Below are 13,540 nucleotides of genomic sequence, written 5' to 3' on the forward strand. Positions count from 1 at the left end.
TTCAAAGTATTACATTTTCCTATTTACCTGTGCATTCTCCACATACCAGGGGACCCAAGCTAACCCAAGATTACAGCTAGCAATACTAAAACAGATATTTTTATTCTGATAACTGGTACAATCAAACTTAAAGGGATATGAGGCTTTCAAGAACAGCATTTCATAAGGGTAAAAATATAACTGGGCTGTCACACACTGTAAAGCAAATTGTATACAAGTGTGTAAGTTAAGCACTTATTGCTCAGTACATAGAAAACGAGGATAACATGTAAACGTGACAGTAGAAAAAGACCGTAAAGCCTATCTAGTCTGCCCTTTCACTCAAATAATTTAGCTTTATAAAATTCTCATCACTCTGAGAACCGCTGTGTTGATCCCATGCTTTCTTGAATTCAGATACTATTTTTTGTCTCCACACTTTCATTCTCGTCCCATGATCCCTCATTCTAGAACCTCCTTTCCTTTGAAAGAGGCTCACGTCATGTGCATGGAAAAAAACTTTTGAGACATTTAAATTTCTCTGATATCTCCCTTATCTTACCTTTCTCCTCTAGGGTATACATGTTTAGATCTTTAAGTCTGCTGTCATATGCTTTATAATAAAGACCATTGACCACTGTGTGGGCAAAATTATGCTGCGGGTATATTTTTTAACCACTGTGAAAAGTGCATACACCATTTTTCTGTTGCTGGGAATTGGGGGGGGGGGGGGGGGGGGGAAGGTCAGCAAAGTGACTGTGCTTTTTCCCCTGTCATTTTTTATGGGCTCTTACACTAATTATATATGTAAAACCAGCTAAAGTATTTTCCATAAACATTACTTAAATTGCAGCTTCTAAGGTGCAACAATTAAGCATAGAGCATATAATCTACCATAACAAAGAAGTCATAACAAGATTTTATGAAAAATAGTATGGGTGCTTATTTACTTCAGTGAGAGTGCTTATTTACTTGCCCATTTAAAATCTTCTCTATTTTATATTCTGGGGGGGGGGGGGGGGGTGTTTAATTTCCCATTGATAGCAGGGCTGAATTAGCCATGCTGTCATGGGAACTATCCATAGAGCCCGAGAGGCGGAGCTTCCAAAGTAGAGTTCAGAGCTTTGCTCTGTGCATGCCTTCCCACGCAGAAAAACAATCTCCTCAGTCTGTTTTTTCCGCACACAGGAATGCACGCGGAGCTTCTTCCCCTCAGACGTTTGTCGAAAATACTAGTGACAATGTCCAAAAAAAAATCAGACCTGAGGCCGTCAGGATTCAAGCCCTGCAAGTGTGGAAAGATCACGTCCATCACAGATGGACATGATCGCTGTTATCAATGTTTGGGGCCGGATCATGATCAGGCTACATGCGGGCACTGTGGCTGCATGTCTCCCAGAGCCCAGCGGCAGCGAGCTCAGAAGATTCATGATCTTAAAATAGCCACAGGAGGCTCTTATGTCCCACCGTCTGAGGCCCATTCGTCTCTGGGGCCCTCTAAGGAGCAGGCCCCGAAGGAAAGGAGGGCTGCGTCAGTCGAGCCACTGACCTCCCGGACTGGAGGACATAGCAGGCTTAAGGAGACCCAGAGTACTCTACATCCCCAGGGCTCAAAGCCTAAGGCTCATCTAGATAGATTAGAATCCGTGCGGTCACCCCTGGGCTCTACGACGCACGGTGATCGGCACAGTGACGCGGCATCGATGCATCACCGCGAAGCATCGACCACTTGCGTCGACAGCGCTGACGCCGACACAAACGAAACCAAAATTGACGCATCTGACATCGAAGCCGACGCAAGATGCACAGAGGACAAAGCCAAAACCGACACATACGGTGCCGGCATCGACGCACGGAGTGCAGACATGGACGCGGACAGCACCAGCTTTGATGCCCAATGCACGAGTGACACAAACTCGGGACCCACCGACGCACAAACTGGCGCACCCCCCCAAGGGATTTGTCCCACTCGACGCAGACGCCGAGCAAATCTAAGCACCCGAAGCGAAAACACTTGTCTACTAACAGGGATAAAACAAGCCAGGTAGTTCGACATTTGACGAAGACTACCTGACAAAAACCCATGGAAGTCGAGGCGAGAGATCATACCTTTGTCCAGCCCACACCTGTCGGGGCATTCAACGTCGCCAGGAGGTGGGGAGACACAGATCCCCCTGCAGTCGGAGGAGGAATATGTTCAGTTAACTTCCCATTCTTCTTCCTCATCACCACAGCAGGTTTTTTTCTGACCTCTCTTCGAGCTCTAGACACAGATTTGGATGACAGGCTACAGGAGCAGTTACAAAAGAAAAGTAACAAGGGACTTACTCCCAGAGAAGAGACAGTCTGGGGCTCCAGACTCTGATATTTTACTGGCTGCACTGCCATCATTGGGATCTAAGCAGCCTTCCAAACCGCATATGCCGCCTCAAACTCAACAGGCGTTTTCCCAACTATCCTCAGCTCTCTCTGGATTCTTTGAGACGCTGCAGTCTACCTTCACTCTACCTCCCTCCCCGACAGGTAGTCCACCAGAATCACCACAGCAAACTGGAAACTTGTACCCGGAACGTCCAGAAGCAAGGTCACCGAGGGACTCTTCGCCCCACCCACTAGAGCATCTTCCTTCTGTACAAGAGTCTCCATTGTCCAGAGATTCTGACTCCCCTCAGACATCTCCAGGCACGCCTACAGGATATCCGTCGGACCCTCCTGAGTCCTATTCGCCGCCAGAGGATTTATCTTATCCTAAATTCTTAGAGAAGATGGGTTCCATCCTGCACTTGGAAGTGCAAAAGATTCCAGATCCCAGGGCGGAGACATTGAGTTTACTAAAGGTATTTGATCTGCCAGCTGAACCCACTTCTTTGCTGTCGCACAAGGTGCTCGATTCAGTGCTGGAAGTCATGGGAGACACCATTTACTACCCCTCCAGTCTCCAGAAAGGCAGATTTGAAATTCAGGATGAAGCAGTCGCTTTTCTACTCCATTTCACAGCTTCCACATTCATCCCTGGTGGTGGAATCGGCAAAGCATCGAGCAAAAAAGTCCAGGTTGCATGCATCAACGCCACCGGGTAAGGAACACCATTACCTGGATGAATTTGCAAAAAAAAAAAAAAAAAAAAGGGTGTTCCAAGCTGCAATGCTCTCCGCAAGAATACAGCAGCACCATTTTTATATTGTACAATATTTATATGAATGCTTACAAGGCATAAAAGAAATGCTCCCTGCGGCTGACTGTTCTCCAGCGGCCATTATTCAACCGGTCCAAGATATGGCAGAGGGCATCAGACACCTTCACACAGTGTACGAGGCATTTGAGTCCTTATAAAGGGCTTCAGCATCAACCATAGAGGCTAGAAGAATTGGCTCCGTGCGAGCGCAATATAAGATGTGCACGACAAGTTAGCAAACTTGCCGTGCAAGGGAGATAATCTATTTGGGGATAGATTCCAAGAGACTGTGTCCAATTTGAAAGAGCAATCGGTAGTGGTACAGTCGTTGATTCATCCATCTACGTACTCCACACAATATTTCACCCCCCATCCGTAGGCAGCAGTATCAACATCAACCGTTCTGACAGTATCTGACATACCGGCCCCCTACCTGCAATCCACCTCAGCGACCTCAACATCAGCCGCTGCAACATAGGAGAGGTCGGCCTAGGACTCAACTTACCCAGAGCCAGCAACCTCAAGCTTCAGCCAAGTCACCTCCAGCTTTTTAATTGTGTGCCCATCACCACTGCAACTGACTCCACTGGCAGAATAACGTCACACTTCTTAGAGTGGGCAGCCATAACAGATCGTTGGGTTCTGGAAATTGTTCAACAAGGATACCAACTTCAATTTTAAACCAGACCTAGTCTCCCTCATCTACCGTCCAGGATAACCAAAGGTCATCAGCCCCAACTAGCGGAGGAAATAACATCCCTTCAACAACAGGCAATTCAATTTATTCCACAGCATGCCCACAACCAGGGGTTCTATTCCCCATATTTCCTAATTCCCAAGAAGTCAGGAGGGCACCGACCAATTCTGGATCTTCGTGAGTTTTGAACAAATACCTAATCAAAGAGAAATTCAAGATGGTATCATTAAAGACCATCCTACCACTACTGCAACCCAACGATTGGATGTGCTCGATAGGTATATGGGTATATGCATCCTTCAGTTCTATCAACCACTCTTCGTGACGTTACCTTTTCTTCCAATTCCAGGGCAGGCACTATCCATACAAAGTTCTTCCATTTGGCCTATCAGCGGCCCCCAGAGTCTTTACAAAGTGCATGGCAGTGGTGGTGGCACATCTGTGACAACAGGGCATACAAATATTTCCATACCTCGACGATTGGCTGCTAGTAGTATCGGATCCTGGGACGCTCAACAACCAGCTTCGCCAGACGATCCACTACTTGGACCGCTTGGGAATGATAATCAATTATCAGAAATCCACTCTGAACCCAACTCAAATTATCCAATTCATAGGAGCTCGTTTGGACACCACAAAAACCAGACCAACTTCCTACCACAGAAAGGAAACTAGAGATGCGACGCTTCTTGCGCTCTCTCAAAGTGATGCAGCAGCCTTCAGCGTGCGAAGTACTCACAGTCCTGGGTCACATGGCTGTGGCCATTCACACCATTCCCAACACCAGGTTACACATGCGTCATCTTCAGTGGGGATTGAAGAGACAATGGAAACACTCACAACCCTTAACGAAAAGAGTTATTCTAACTCAAGGGAATGACACTAACCAAAGGTGCCTTTATTCAGTACGCCCCCGCACAACACAGTACTTATTACTGATGCCTCTCGCAAAGGTTGGGGAGCGCATTTAGATCACCTTCAGACACAAGGTCAATGGTCCGCACAGGAACAAAATCTACAGCTCAATCTGCTAGAACTCAGGGCAGTACAGAATGCGTTACAAACTTTCCTTCCTCAACTTCAAGGTCGTCGAATCATGGTATATACAGACAATCAGGTAGCAATGTTCTACATAAACAAAAAAGGCGGGTCAGGTTCCTAGTCCCTATGCAAGGAGACGCTGCAGATTCTGGATCACACGAATTGCCACTTCATACACCTTCAGGCGACCTATCTGCCAGGAGCCATCAACACTCGTGTGGACAGGTTAAGCCACATATTCTCCCCCACGAATGGTCACGGAACCAACAAGTGACACTAGGCATATTCGCCAAGTAGGGAGTGCTAACAATGGACCTCTTTGCCATAGAAGAAAACATAAAGGTTCCTCGTTTCTGCTCGGTGTGGGTCAGCCATCGACGGGCTGCACAGGACGCCTTCCTGATTCCTTAGACGGAACCCCTTATGTATGCCTTCTCTCCAATACTTCTCATCACGAAGACTATACAGAAATGCATACGAGACGCAGCCCAGCTGATCCTAATAGCGCCAGCTTGGCCCAGGCAGCCGGGGTACACCTATCTTCTGCATCTCTCCGTCAAAGACCTAATCACATTGCCGAATCGAGCAGACCTCTTGTCGCAGGAGGAGGGAACTCTCCTTCACCCAATGCACTCCTCCCTCCACTTAACAGCGAGGAGGTTGAGCGGGTCCTCCTAAACAATTACAACACAGCAGATAATTGTCGAATCCAGGAAACCATCCAGAAGGCGAAATTACGGTTTTAAGTGGAAGCAACACTCTACCTGGTGCACATCCAAGGCCTTACATCCCTTGGATTGCGCACCAGAATTCCTACTGGACTACCTACACACTTTATATGCAGCAGGTCTCGCGACATCTTCAATCAGAGTCCACCTCAGCGCCATATCATAGGCCACATGACGATCAACCCATATAAGTCCACCCAATGGTATCTCGTTTTCTTAGAGGACTTACCCACTTGAGGCCACCAATCTCCAAGCCTCCGGTGCTGTGGAATCTCAACCTGGTCTTGGAACAATTCATGCTACCACCTTTTGAACCTATAGACTCTGCAAGCATCAAGTACCTCACATGGAAGGTAGTCTTCCTAATAGCAGTAACGTCAGCACGTAGATCAGCGAACTGCAAGCTTTAGTACATTACAGTCCTTACCTACAATTCTATCATCACAAAGCTGTGCTTCAAACTCATCTATCTTTCCTTCCGAAGGTAGTATCCCAGTTCCACTTAAAATCAATCAATAGAACTGCCAACATTTTTTCCCAAACCTCATCAAAATGGCAGGAAACCGTAGTTATACACGTTGGACTGTAAAAAAGGGTGTTAGCCTACTACAAGAAAAGGACGCAGTCAGAGTCATGAACCTCAGTTGTTCGTATCATTCAACCCAAATGCAACAGGTCTTCCTGCAGCTAAGCGAACCTCTCTAGCTAGATTGCACAATGCAATCAATTCTGCTACCAGAAACAGAAGTTAACCCTTTCTTCTCAACCAAACGCACATCAAGTGCGAGCAGTTGCAGCCTCAATGGCACATCTACGACATGTGCAGCCCATTGACATATGCAAAGCGGCAACATGTTCATCCTTACACACTTTTACATCCCACTACTGCTGAGATCAGCAGACAGCTGACGACGCCAGACTGGGATGAGCCGTTCTACAATCTGTATTGGCATAGTTGCATACTCTACTATCCACCACGATTAAATCATGCATAATAAAGGATTCAAACAATACAGCGTGATTGGGAGCTTAGGACTCCCATGACAGCATGGCTAATTCAGCCCTGCTATCAATGGGAAAAAGCAAGTTTGCTTACCATAAACGGTGTCTTCATAGATAGAAGGATGAATTAGCCATGCTGACCCACCCACCTCCCTGGATAGTTGAAGTACTGAACTTTATTCATACACTGCTTATTTACAGACTGAGGAGATTCTGTTTTTCTGCGCGGAAAGGAACACGCAGCCGCACAGAGCGAAGCTCTGAACTCTACTTTGGAAGCTCTGCCTCCCAGGCCCTGATGGACAATTTCCATGACAGCATGGCTAATTCATCCTATCTACGGAAACACCGTTTACGGTAAGCAAACTTGCTTTTCAGTGCTATTCCTGCATGAATCCAAGGATGTCAAAACTGCTCCAAAGTATTTTGCAGTTGTTCTGGCATAAATATTTCAAAGTTTCTACACAGTAAATACAAAAACAACAATTTATACTGAACACACCAGCCCTGTTCTTTTATACACATGAAAATGCAGCTATAAGCATTTTAGGACCACCCTGCACGTTACATGAGAATCCAGTTCCTAGACAAAGGAAAAAAAAAGTCAAGGCAGCATATAACTGATTGAATTTTAAATTCCAGTTTCATAAAAGAGAGCAATTAGCATAGTCTAGCGACACAATGTGTGTTTACAGATTGTAAAATGCATAAATTCCCTTAAAAGAGTTTATTGTCAATGATTAAGAGAGTCAGCATTCTAACAGCACAATTATTTTGAATGATAACCATTACATATTTTCAGAATTTCTGCATATTTGATCATACAGGCAACCTTTTTTTCTTCTTGGCATAAAAAAAGTTAAATTTTCATAACAGGTATCAATGTTTATTTGTTTTTACAGCAACCGTTCTCCATCACCCCAACCCTTAACTGACAGTCCTTTCTATTCACATTTAGCCAGAAAGTTATTTGATGTTACAGTATAAAGTACTAGGAAGTATACAGGCATTTAAACTGCTGAACTACCATCTTTTTCTCATTTTCAATACTTCTTTTGTTTGAGTCCATGCATACTTTAGACAAAAAAAAAAAAAAAGATGGAGGTTCAAGAAAATGAAATGAGTGAGATGGAAAATAAGATGAAAAATAGAGAAACAGCTAACTATGATGCAATACGAGACTGTGCTAAATAAAAAGGTGGAAAACATTGAGAATTCTCTTAGGAGTTTAAATGTGAGGGTACTAAACTTCCCGGTTATACCTATATTGCCTCCAATTGATATATTCAAGAAATATCTGACAGAGATATTGAAAATTCCATCGGAAGCTTTGCCGTTGATTGTTAAAGCTTATTATTTACCTCCTAAGAAAAAAAGTGAGGTTGGCCAGGAGGAAGAAGAGCCCTCGGCACAGATGAATATATCAGACTTGTTAGAATTATCCACAGAGGACACTGTTACAAATAGAGGTGTATTATTTGTGACCTTCGCTTTTGCTTCAGAAAAAAATAATGTGATGAAAATGTTCTTTCGGAAACGACAGGAAAAATACTATGGCCAGAAAATCTGGATCTTTCCCTACATTACCCGGCCGACCCAGGAGAGGAGAAAAAAGTTCATTGAATTAAGAAATGAAGCTTTAACTATCTGCTCTAAAATTGTTATACGCTATCCGTGTAAATGTGTAGTTAATTTTCAAAACTTGGTTTATGTATTTTTTGAACCTTCTCAATTAAGATTTTTCATAGACTCACATAAGGCAGCTGAATCAGCAATGCAGTAGGAATAAGTAGGCATCCTCATATTCGCCATTAAATTCTTGTTTCATTTTTCCTAAGATTCTCTCGCTCAGAGAATGTATATGTATCTGCCCCCCCCACAATTTCTTATTAGCAGGATGATATAAACAGTTTATTTTGTTTACCTTTCTGGGGGGTTTTCTAAAGTTGCTGGTATAATTGTTATGTATCATTCTAAATTTTCATTTCACAATGATATGTTGTGTAAATAACTTAAAATGCAATAAAAATAAAATAAAAAAATAAATAAACTGCTGAACTAGCAAACAAGTCCCATGTCTCTTTCTGGTACAATTAATTGTTATGTGCTGTGAAAGAGCTGAAGTGTTCCATGACAAACTGGGGGTGAACTCTTCCCTAGTGCAATATGTATACACTAGCCGTTAAGCCCGTAACAACGGGCTACATTAACATTTTTTTTCGGTCCATTTCCCTCCCCTCTCATTCTCCCCTCCCCCCTCACCCTCTAGTCTCCCTCCCCTCAGTCACTCCCCCTCTCTCAATCCCCTCCCCTCAGTTCATTCACAACCCCTTCGGATGGCGCAGACGGAAGAACTCCGGGGGAGGTCCCCTCCCTCCCTCCCTCGTGCGCCACCCACTGCTCCTGCTTCTCGCCGCGCCATTTTTGTTACAGGCAAGCTCTGACCGACGTGCTGCCCGCACATGCGCGGTAGAGTTGCTCTCTACTGCGCATTTGCGGCATGTCAGTCAAGCTTCATTTATCTAGTAGATAGAAGGTGTTTTGCCCTGGAAAAAATGGAGGCTCAGTAAGTTGCAATACCTTTTGAAGGGTCAGTAAAATAAAAATGTTGTAATACATGAGCTTTCAATATGGCATTACATCTGAGGAGGCCTGCAAGGTCTTGGATGCTCATGCACTTCATCATCTTATGTGAGGCTTTAAAAACCTATTAGGATACCACAAAACACTAATGAATGTGAAATTTGTAGGTGAGAGGAGATCTGTGTTCCAAAAGAATTCAATCAGGTCCATGGCAATAACCTCGGTAATTTTTTTTTTTTAAGATAGTTTACTTGACCCCACTCTGACCTATATGGTGCAGTTTTAATCCTTCCATGAAAAAAGGAGCCAAATTACTAAATTTCACCTCATTAGGGATTACCACAGCAGAAGATTTAGAAACAATACTAAGTGCTTGTTGGAGGGATTCTGAAAACTGTCCACTATCCTATTATCTGAGAAGCTGACACATGGCTCATCCAGGAAACCATGAATTATTTAAAAAAAAAAAATATATAAGCCACTTCTCCACAGAGTCAAGGAAATTCAGCCCACAGACCTGCCGTGCTGAACACCACACAGTACAGACAAAATACCTGTGGCTGGAGACTGATACTACCCACCTTGAGAGAAGAATCTCTAGCCTCCAAGTCTTCATCACAAACAGGTCGATACTCTAAGGCCGCGGTAGAAAGAGTGCGCCAGTGCAGGGCGCACCCTTGTTCCCCGCACGCACAGTTCTCTTCACATACCGCTCGATACTCTATTCAAATTGCTTGCAAATGCAAGCCGCGTCCAACCCGTGCTCAACGCGCGTCCATGAAGCGAAACCCCTTTTACAGTATAGGCGGTATATTCAGCGCCTATACATTATCCCGGGGTGCGCTGGAACCTGTCATTTCAAACGACATTTGAAATGACAGGTACCAGGAAGTGAATTGTTCCCCCCCTCCCGAAGCAAGGCGCAGGGCGAAAATTAAAACAAAAGGGAATAAAGTGTAAAAAAAAAAGTAAACTTACTGGCGGGAACCAGCGGGCGAGCGTTCGATCAGGCGGTGGCGGGAGCCGGCGGGCGGGTGGGCGCCCATTCATCCAGGCGGTGGCGGCTGGAGCAAGGGTTACACACACTCACTCACACACCACACACACACACACTCACTCAGCAGCCAGGCTGCAAATCCAAACAGCCCCTTCAACTATGCCTTCCCTCCCTCCCTCCCTCCCGAGTACAGAAACAGAGACTCATGCAGCCCTTCCCCCACCGACACATGCATGCCCCCCCCCAACTGAAGAGAGAAAGCCAAATTGGCAGGCAGTAGCTGTTTGCCAACACGACGACCTGGCTGCGCACAAGCGCTGGCTTCTTCAGGGGGAGGTTATGTTTGGCACCCCCCCCCTTGCCCCCTTGAAGCTCGCACCTGGTAGACGTCCTCAGCTGTGCCCTCTTGCACAGCGGCGCTGCTCGGCACCCTTTTCCTCCCACTATTTTGCAGGAGACGAGGCTGGCTACGATTCCAGCTCGTGTCAGGTCCTTTGTTCCCTCCGGTAAGGGACAGATTCTGAACTAACCCCGGATCGATCGGCTCTCGCTAACTTCTTGGGTCGCAGAGGGAGGGAGGGAGAGAGGAGGAGGATGAGGAGGAGGGGGGGGTGTCCGTGGGCCGTTCATCCAGGCGGCGGCGGGAGCCGGCGTTTGATCCAGGCGGCGGCGGGAGGGTGGGCGCGCGTTTATCCGGGAGCCGGCGGGCGGGTGGGCGTGCATTCATGCAGGCGGAGGGAGCCGGCGGCGAAAGCGGCCTCCGGCAGCCCCCGCCGGCAGTGAATGAATGCGCGCCTGTGCGACCCGTTCAATTTCGGCGCTCAAGGTGTGACGTCACGACGCTTGACGTCGCCTTGAGCGCCGAAATCGCATGGGTCGCACAGGCGCGCATTCATTCACTGCTGGCGGGGGCTGCTGGAGGCTGAATGCAGTTTGAAAGCGGGTTAGTATATATGGAGGTCGTCCATGGTGCAGGACTAACACCAGGTAGAGGGGTAGGCGGTAAACTAACAGGCTAAGGACGCGGCAAAATAGCGGGTTACAAAGGAGATAATCGGAGCGCGCGTCACAGTATCGGGAGGGAATAGCTAATTCCTTCACTAAATAGCTAATTCATTCATTTACATATGATATACATGCTGGGTGCGGAAAGGGTTATGCGTTGGTTTCAAGAAGCGCTAAGGACGAGTGAAACTGGAGACTGTATCGCAGGATCGCTTTACGCGTCCCAATTGTGCGCCCACAGCGAGTTGCAGACGAAGAATCTCCAAACGCACTTTGCAGTATAGACCTGAAAGCAGGCAAAAAGGGATCTTACCACACTTTTCTGAAAGCAGGCACTGCAGAATTTGCACCTTATGCTTTTCACAACTATTTTAGCCTCATCTACTCAGTCATCCTGACAAACATGCTGAGATGCACAACAATCCTAATCTTCAGCCCACTGGGAAACACACTCATTCCAAACATGGCAGGGGGGACGACTCGCATAGTAAATGATGGCAGATAAGAGACAACACACACATCCAGCATGCCCCGTTATTCTGACCTATATTACCAAGGACATATCCCATGTACCAGCTGCAGAAGCTTGACTGGTTCTGGGATAAAAATCGCTCCTTATCCAAATCATTTTTGTTGTTGCCAAACTGCTGAATGCGTTCCCCTTGCTGGGTCTTACACCTGACCCAAGCAGAAAAGGTCTGCCAGAGAATTCTCCCTAGCTGAAGTAATGTGCTGTCTTCCCTGAGGCAAACAATTGAGAGAACCTGCACACTCACTAGATAGTGCAGAAGGTAACTCTTACAAGCATACGTGGTGCTGTATTCAGGCCGGCAGTAACATGCCAGATGTGTACACAAAATTTCATGCTCCAATGAAAAAAAAAAAAAAGTTTGAATAATTTTGAATTTCAATACTTTTACATTTTTTGGCCCTCATCTATCTTCAAAATTACCAAAATGATTTTTTCTGAAAATGATGCAAACGATAAGAATAAAATTTTTGATGCTATCACATTTCAGGGAGGGGAAAAAAAGGATTTGTGTGGCAATATACAGACTAAGTCATGAACATGAAACAGCATAAGTACCATTAGAACCATAATTATAATGGCTGTGTTGGGAGGTGGGGGGGAGGAAGGGAGAAGAAAATAAGCAAAATGAGAAAATCTTGCTTGCCATCGTGCATTTACAAACATTATTTACAATAGCAGTCTATAACAGTTGAATTCTTTTCAGCTACCATGTACTGTCCTGTGTAAATTATCAATGCAAGCTTTAACTAACAAATTTAAGTATAAAGTGTACATTTATATGTATATTTTCCCCACCTTTTTCTTTCTTCTGTCAGGTGGATCCTGTAAAACTGTAGATATACTGTTGTGCCCCACGTGCTCCTCCTCTGACTGTCACAACCTGAGAGAAGGAGATAGAGGAGAATAAAAAACAAAATCAAAACACACAAGTGTCCTCCATAACCTTTGCAATTTTGTATTTTAATCTATTTAATCTATGTTCGCTTTCGCTTCATATAACAGTTTTGTTTATTTGGTAGGACTACGTGTCCAGCGTACCCCAAAGATTTAAGGATATTTCATATGGAAATGATTACAGAAGTATTTCAGCAAAATAAATGCAACATTTTATTTTTATTTTGCAGAACTATATAGAAACATGATAGCACAAACAAACCATACAGTCTCTCTAGTCTGCCTATCCACACCAACTATTCATCATTACAATCCCTACCGCTCCCTCATAGATCCTGGACCCAATATTTAGTAAGCTGGTAAGCAGACAAGTTATCTGGCTAACCGGAATCTTAAATTTAGGTCTGTTTTCAGCCTGGATCATGGTAGCAGCTTACCGCAATCTGGGCCTGGTTCTTCTGCCATCACTAAACAGCTATGATGGAAGGACAGACTTCAGCATAGCATTTCTAAGAGATGCACTGGGAGCATATGCTTCCATCATAGCTGATCAGTGATGTCATCTGGGCTGAAGGCAAACCTAAATTTAAGGTATCAGGAGGGTGGATGATTAAGGGATGTGGTGGGTGGAAGGAGGGAGCATTGGAGTTACAAAGTTTTTCAAATTTCCACTGGACTCGGGAACAGAGATAGGGTTTTGGGGGGGGGGGGGGGGGGGGGAAGAATACTGGGACTGGCCCCAGTGCTGAGATTTTTCACATTATTAGATAGGGGTGCTGCAGGCTTGGGCCAGCAGGTCTGAGCATTTGATCCTCAGATGGGAGGCAGGATGAGGCCCATGAATTTATTTTTTTTTGAAGCCTCACTTCGCCACTTAACCGGTTATATATAAAAGAATACAGTTGGT

The 13,540-nt window shown here is 45.3% G+C and overlaps 1 protein-coding gene across 1 annotated transcript in view; it reads right to left on the reverse strand.

Annotated features, from left to right (window-relative positions):
- The window catches only part of SLC7A1 (solute carrier family 7 member 1), a 161,629-nt gene that overhangs the window by 111,757 nt on the left and 36,332 nt on the right, over positions 1-13,540 (reverse strand). The window contains exon 2 of the mRNA XM_029602620.1: positions 12,535-12,619. The gene's annotated coding sequence lies outside the window, so the exon portion shown is untranslated. The remainder of the gene's footprint in view (positions 1-12,534; positions 12,620-13,540) is intronic.

This window comes from Rhinatrema bivittatum, chromosome 5 (assembly GCF_901001135.1).
Source record: "Rhinatrema bivittatum chromosome 5, aRhiBiv1.1, whole genome shotgun sequence".
NCBI classification, from domain to species: domain Eukaryota; kingdom Metazoa; phylum Chordata; class Amphibia; order Gymnophiona; family Rhinatrematidae; genus Rhinatrema; species Rhinatrema bivittatum.